This window comes from Bidens hawaiensis, unplaced genomic scaffold (genome assembly GCF_021521415.1).
Source record: "Bidens hawaiensis isolate Kalapana, Puna unplaced genomic scaffold, B.hawaiensis_p1.1 tig00016564_1, whole genome shotgun sequence".
Taxonomy (NCBI): domain Eukaryota; kingdom Viridiplantae; phylum Streptophyta; class Magnoliopsida; order Asterales; family Asteraceae; genus Bidens; species Bidens hawaiensis.
In genome coordinates this window covers 384,636-392,027 of record NW_027492519.1, presented here as the reverse complement: position 1 = coordinate 392,027, position 7,392 = coordinate 384,636, and the positions used below count along the sequence as shown (strand labels likewise).

Genomic DNA, 7,392 nt, shown 5'->3' with positions numbered 1-7,392 from the left:
TATATATCGAGATACTCCAAGGAAAATATTGCAAGTTTTGTCTAAAACCCAGCATAATTAAAAGCCCAAAGTTATAATCTTTAACTTTATTTATTGTCAAGTTTTGTTTTTAAATGCACGGTATTATTATTATTATTATTATTATTATTATTATTTTGTGTTACATTGAAACTATGTTCTAGATCCATCGCTGCCTCTAGATGCATGTGTTCTAGTCACAGAAACAACCTTTTACAGAAATGCAAGGTAAACATGTGTGCATCATGCCCAAGTCGGAATGTCGGATGACACCCTGAAACGCGTAGAAGCCTTGTGCACTGATTTCGCCGTTTACTTAAATAGCTATGTGGTTGTCATCTCACCGAGAAGCAAGAGATTCTTACAAATTATTCAATATACGTTAAATTTATTTATCAATGTTGTTTTGATTTTGAGAAAATTACTTTTTGTGTCCCTATGGTTTTAGCGTGGAGACACAATGAGTCTTCGAAAAATTTTTTGAACTGGTTGAGTCCCCGTGGTTTCAGAAACGAACAATTTGAGTCCCTGTGGTTTCAGTAAAATGAAAGTTTTACCCTGAAAGTTAAGTAAAGGTAGGGACTCAAATGGTTCGTTTCTGAAACCACGGGGACTCAATCATTTCAAAAAATTTTCGGAGACTCATTGTGCCTCCGCCTTAAGACCACAGAGATTCAAACAGTAATTTTCTCTTTGATTTTCTATTTAATTCTATCAGTTACTAGGTGTTTGGCATTCAGTTTTGAAATAAAAATATGTTCTTATGAACGTGTTATGGATCTACATTAGGAAACACGAACACCTTGCTGAAAATGTACCACCAAAGGCTAACTTGGGGGGCCTGAGAGGTCTAGTAGGTGGGTTGAACAGGCCAACCAGTTCTGCCATAGATTGATGGTGCTAAGGCCTACAAAGATAGTAAAGTGTGTTGATCAGTTATTTATGTTAGAAATGGAAAAACAAGATAATAGGATAAACCAATAATTATAGGCATACCTGTTATAACAAGGAGATTAGTAACCGCATCAGAGAAGGATGTGGACGACATGATTGTCAGCTCGGTTGAGTTCCCCTTTTCCGTTTATAGTTAAGGATGGTGATTAGAGTTCTTGAGAGGAACCCGGTTTTATGAGAGAGGAGACACACAAATTTCTTTGTGTGTGTGAGATTTAGTTATGATGTTAATTTATTCGCTCTATATATACACCCCTTTATTAGCTAGTAATGGTAATATGACCCGTCAACAATTAACAAACTAATATATAATAAGGTATATTAATAATTTTGATTTATTATAATATAAATGATAACGATGGCCAGAATATATATATATTCTTTCATTGTTCCACTTGGCTGAGTAATCATTTATTATGAGTATTAGATAAGCTTGATCAGGAGTTAACACTCATTTTAGCTTTAAACTCAAACAAGAGCAGAGAAATACAGTTATTGAATTGAACATCAGCTCAAGACTCCCATTAATCGTTCTTATTAAAACCTATGTAGTTATGATTAAAATTTTCAAGTAAGCCCTTCGGAATGTTTGATCTGTATAATAATTTGTCTATATTTCATTATGCATGCAGAACATATTAAGAGACATACAAAATCAAAACTGTGAGGAAAAATTAATAATTAATCATTCAAAATACGATATGCAGTTGTACATGGTCATTAATAAACCCATCATGATTATAAGCTTTCATAATACATATGGGCGATAGACCTTTAGTTATAGAATCCTTAAGTATATCATGAATGCATTTGATACGAAAGTTTAGTTTCCTTAATTCGTTCATAAACGATAATTAAATTCATATCAAATTTTAATGCAGCACCTCTCAAACTGTTACCATTTGAGAAAACATGGTAGCTGACTTTATCACAGTATGCATTCAATATAAAATTTATATGGAGTTAATAAAATTATGAGTCCAATGATAAATATTCAATAACATTTATTGATTATGTTGTTGTCATCAGTTCATTCTGGCTCCTCCAAGAGATAGATTTATCTGCTGACATAAGAAAAAATCCAGAAAATTACATTTTGTTATATTTAAACATAAAAATGTTTAGAGTAGTCAACCGGTTTGAGTTCTCAAACCTTCTTTTAAATTATAGTCTTTCATTTTCTTTAAGTATATTATAACACTCTTTTAGATGCTTCACATTAACCTTGATATATTTAGTGTATTGCAATTTGAGTAATATCTGAACGAGTATAGAATTGAACCTACATAAGGCTTCTACTTAATGAAGCATAAGGAAATAATCTCATTGATCCTATTACCTATAGAGGAGAGCAATATTGGCTGTTACATGTGTAAGGACCCATTTAAGGAAAAACTTATTGAACAAAACTAACGTCCCTTTGGGGCTATCTCAGAATGTTATTATATCTATAACGTAAGGGATATATCTAAGATATGTCATATCAAAGTATATGTAACCAATGTTTTGACTTATGTAACATATGCTTGTCAAAAGTATGCCATCTGTATAAGGGAAAGTTTGTTTTACTTGCTCCCACTCATCTTGAGGTAGGTACATTAATCCACTTGGTTATTGATGAAAATAATTATATTAATATTTTATCACATGATGATGTTTGCATTAACCCATACATGTATTATATTGACTTGTATACTAACTGTTCTTTCACCTCCAGTTTAGAATTTTTAGGTTTTTTATAAGCATATAAATATGTAAGTTAGTTGCTAAGAAAAGTTGTTTTAATATTCATTTAATGTAGCTTTTAACTATTATAAGCTACTTCAATGGTGATGATCCTCAAAATATCTTTTATAATACAGGTAAGAAGATTCTTTGATGATTTATCCCCTCTTGAATATAACATTTAATAATCAATCGTGCTTCTTAGTGCCTTAATGTTTGTGTTAGTAATTTAGTTTAGTTATGAACGCCCTTAGGTGTTCCAACAAAATCTCAAACGTTATTATGACTTATGGAGTTTAGTTTAATTTGCTCCCAGATCAGCCTATAAATTGAATGCTCATCTTTCACATTCATCACACCTTTAATAACATTAAATCCACTTCACCCACCTCCTTTCACCATCATTAATAATAGAGTTGTACCATCCATTCACCCTTTTAATATCAATGAGATTAATCTCTTGGAAGAAGTCATTAGCAACAAAGATTAGTCATCCAAATTGGTTAGATTGTTCTAATTTGATCATGTTTGTATCTATTGCTTTGATGTATAACATTATGCTTACTATTGGCTAAATTTTCATAGTATCATCTTGGTTTATAATGAATCTTAATTGAAGTTTAATAATATTGGTTAAACATGTGATCAGTTTATAAAAGGTAAAGGTTATGTTGTAATTATCACTTGATGAGGAATGTAAAAATACTCTTAAAAGATACCCCAAGTGCCAAGCTTGACGATAAGCCGGGGAACTGCCACTCTTGTGAGGCCTTGGATAATAAACATTAAAAGAGACACCAAGTACCAAGCTTGATGATAAGCCGGGGAACTACCATTCTTGTAAGATCTTGGCTGAGAAAAAAAAACATAAATCCTAATAAGAACATGGACCAAATGGAGTATTGGTAGTAATTGATCATCTTAAAATGGGAATGTTGACAATGTTGTTAATACGGATTGTTGAGGTTCATCCACTATTAGTTAATTACTTGTCAAGTGAATGTGCAACATAACCTATTTAAAAAAACTCTTGGATGATTATTACATTAGTTCTATAATTGTCCAAGAGTTGTGTGGGTTAATATTTGGTAATTTAAGGTTAATCTTTTACAACTTAACTAATGTTAATTGGTATTTTAAGTATAATACAAAGGTTATTTTAACTAATATATCAAGGACAATTCACTTAGTAATTTAATGGATTATCTCATCTTTAAAGTAAGTTGCCTTATAAATACATAATATAAACTACTTGCTTACATAAAATGATATTTCAGTGAAGGTCAAGAAGTTAAGCATATCTCTTTCTTTAATTATCATGGAATAACACAACTCATCTTAATTGCAATTATCTAGCATTAACTTGATAAAATCATATATAATGTTTTTAGATCCAACAACCCAAGGGTTAAGAAAGATGGAGTTGCGGAATGAGAATAAAGCTTAGGGAAAAGATCACCTGGGGGTTTACCTAACCTTGTTGACCGGATGTTCCAGTATCTAGGTTCAATAGGAAAACCAACTCATGCAATCAAGGGCGGTCACTATGGGGGCATAACTTAAGTATAAGTCAACATATAAGCTAATATCTATATCCTCCTAAATTATGAAGGGAATTTAATTATTTCCTAGTCTATTCCTATATAATTTAGTGGCATAGATATGAGGCTAAGCATACTATGGTTAATGATGTGTTAAAATAACGACAACCTTAATGCTTTGAATGATTTGGGTGAATCACCTATGTGAGAGAGAAGTGAGGTTGCTTCGAATGGAATTTGGGGAAATATTCCTAGAGTTCTCCCCGACCCAGGCAGGACCGTAATGGACAAGACTATGAGGAGTTGACTAAGCCAAAGAGAGTCTTGTGTGAACGTGTGTTTTTGCTTATGCAAATAGCCATCAATTCAAAGACATCAAGTTCTACTGGTAGCTAGTAAGCTAAGTGATGTAACACAAAGCATGCATCTTGTCGAATTGAATTATCCTCATATTTTGGCAAAACTCCATGAAAATTCATTGTATTTGGTACTTATTTGAGTTGTTTGTGAATTTGCAGGTCCAGCCTCTTGCCCGCCAAAGAAATGATGAAAAAAGGGTGTTTCCAAGACAAAATCCATGAATCTGCCAACCTTGCACGACCATGCATTATATATCCACAACCATGCCGAGCTAACCAAGGCCAGGCATGAGCCAGTGCCAAGCCATTACAGCCGGGCACGACCGTGTGGATTCCAGGAACGACTGTGTAAGCCGAGAAGATGAGTCTAGTACCGCTAGTGCATAAGCTAATGCCAAGAAGTGATTCAGCAGGACCGTACCATATCCCGAAGACAAGCAAATCATGCATGATGGTGCATCAGCTAGTGTCGAGACTGCACGACCATGCACCTTTATGGCACGACCGCCTAAACATTTAGAGCAACTACAAGGCTGGTCCAACGAAATCAGAACATTGACTTACTAAACGGGGGCACGACCGTGCACTTTGTTCAGACTGCTTATAACCATTCATTTCTCTTTATTTAATTGCGTGAAGCCTTGGAATTTTCTCTCAATCCTTGAAAGCTATTTTGTGTGTTTCCTTGAGAATTCAAAGGCTTCCATGATCTTAAGATCATCCATTCCATTCTTCACCTTTGCTAATCTTAGTTTACATTCCTTTGTTCGTGAGCATGTCTTGTAAGCTTGTTATTAGTATGATTGTTTTTGTATCAAGCCTTATGGGCTAAATACTTTTACTACCTAGACGATGTTGAAAATTTTGCAAATGTGATATATTATCTATACATGATTTTGGTAACTGGTTTTCTTTCAAGAATATGGTTGAAATTATGAATTGATATTGGTGGTTCTCATGCTTGTTAGAATTGCATAACCTTGTAAGTTTTACAAATGTTTACGCACTCATGTTTTCTTTGTTTACACTACTAAGTTAGGAATGACAAATAAAGGTTAACTTGGTTGTAATACTATTATTGAGCATGAAACCCTACACTTGATATTGGAAATTTATAAGTGTTGTAATGATTCTTGACTTGGTGATGACTTGCTAGCTAAAGTTTCTTAAGTTAGTATTGATTTCATGAGTTTGGCTATTTTAGTGTAATTTTAGGTGATTAGAATGTTGTTCATGCTAACTTTCCTTTGATTATGTGATTTGTTGTTTAGACCAACAAGTTAGTCTATGTTTATCTCTTGATTGAAAACCTATCATGATGGTTATTTGCTAGTATTAGGTTGCTTGTTTATAATCTAGTATCTATGTTTAGATTCATGATGTTTTACCATATCATTGCTATTTTATCATATTAGTGGAGTGGATTCATGTCTAGGTAGTTTTGCTGGATTGACTGTTTCTTGTCCTTTTTACTTGTCTTGTTGTTATTGTATGCTAGTTTAGTTAGCTTAAAAATTCACTTTGAGATCTATTTGTTCTGTTTGTCATTTACAAAGATTTAGTAGTAGAAAATTGTCGTGTCCATGGATTGACACTCGGTTCTTTGCAACACTTTATTACAAACGATATATACACTTGCCTTTCGTGTGTGGTTTAATTGTAGGCAAAAACGTATTTTAAAACCTGATTTGTGTGTCAAATATATATATATATATATCCACTCACACCAAATTTTTGGGGCCGTTGCCGGGGACACGGTGATTTTTTTGAGAACGTTCCGAGTTTTTGATTAGCCTTGTTGATATTTTTGATCTATGTTATTTTCTTTTATTTCGTTTTTATTCATCTTATTTTAATTTTATTTTTAATTAGTTTCCGTGTCTTTGCTCGTTTTTCGTTCTTCATTCTTCCGGGTGATGAATGTCCATCACGCCATGTCCTGAGCTTGTCCCCCCCCCCCCCTTCTGAGCCCTTGCAGCATCTTAGAAAAGGTTTGAGGAGGAGAGCATGCGAAATTGCCGAGGTCATTGAAAACGAAGTTTTGGAGGAGGCAGAAATTCCCAAGATAGAAGTTGAAGAAATGGCGGACCCAAACGATCAAGGTCACCAGGACAAATTTTCCACAGCGTCCCTTGACGGTTATGGTAGTAGCGTCAGGCAGCCCGAGATTGTCGTGAGTTTCGAAATTAAGTCGAGTACAATCCAAATGGTTGAAAATTCTGATTCTTTTCATGGTCTCTGGAACAAGGACCCTCATGCTCACGTTGCACATTTTCATTCGATTATGTGCGACATTCAAAATTAATAATTGTTCTGATGATGCTGTGAGACTTAGAATTTTTCCACTCTCACTTCGCGGGCTTGCTTTCGAGTGGTTAGAAGCACTCCCTTCAAGTTCCATCACCACTTGGAATCAATTGGTTGAGCAGTTTCTTCTTCAGTACTTCCCACCTGATTAAACGGCAAGATACCATGCAAACATCACTGGTTTTCGTCTCGAGGATGACGAGTCACTTCATGCTGCATAGGAGAGATTTCAGGGCTTGTTGAGAAAATTCCCTCATCACGGTTTGAGTCGCAGGCTTCTGTGCAGTACATTCTTTGACGTTTTATCTGGAGCACAAAAGCAAGCCGTCGATCAGGTTATGGGAGGAGATTTCGGTAGGTGTACCCCAAATGAGGCACTTGATATCTTAGAGAAAACCGCTAATTAAGAAGAGTTTTGCGTATAATCCACCTCATAGTATTCCTTCCTCTAAGGGTGTTCATCATGTTGATTCAAGCACCCTTGTTTT

The 7,392-nt window shown here is 34.5% G+C and overlaps 1 non-coding gene across 1 annotated transcript; it reads right to left on the bottom strand.

Moving 5' to 3' along the window:
* Positions 1 to 7,064: 7,064 nt before the first annotated feature.
* Positions 7,065 to 7,169, bottom strand: LOC143551739 (small nucleolar RNA R71). Its single transcript, XR_013138548.1, has one exon. It is a non-coding gene; the product is annotated as a small nucleolar RNA R71 (small nucleolar RNA).
* Positions 7,170 to 7,392: the final 223 nt, after the last annotated feature.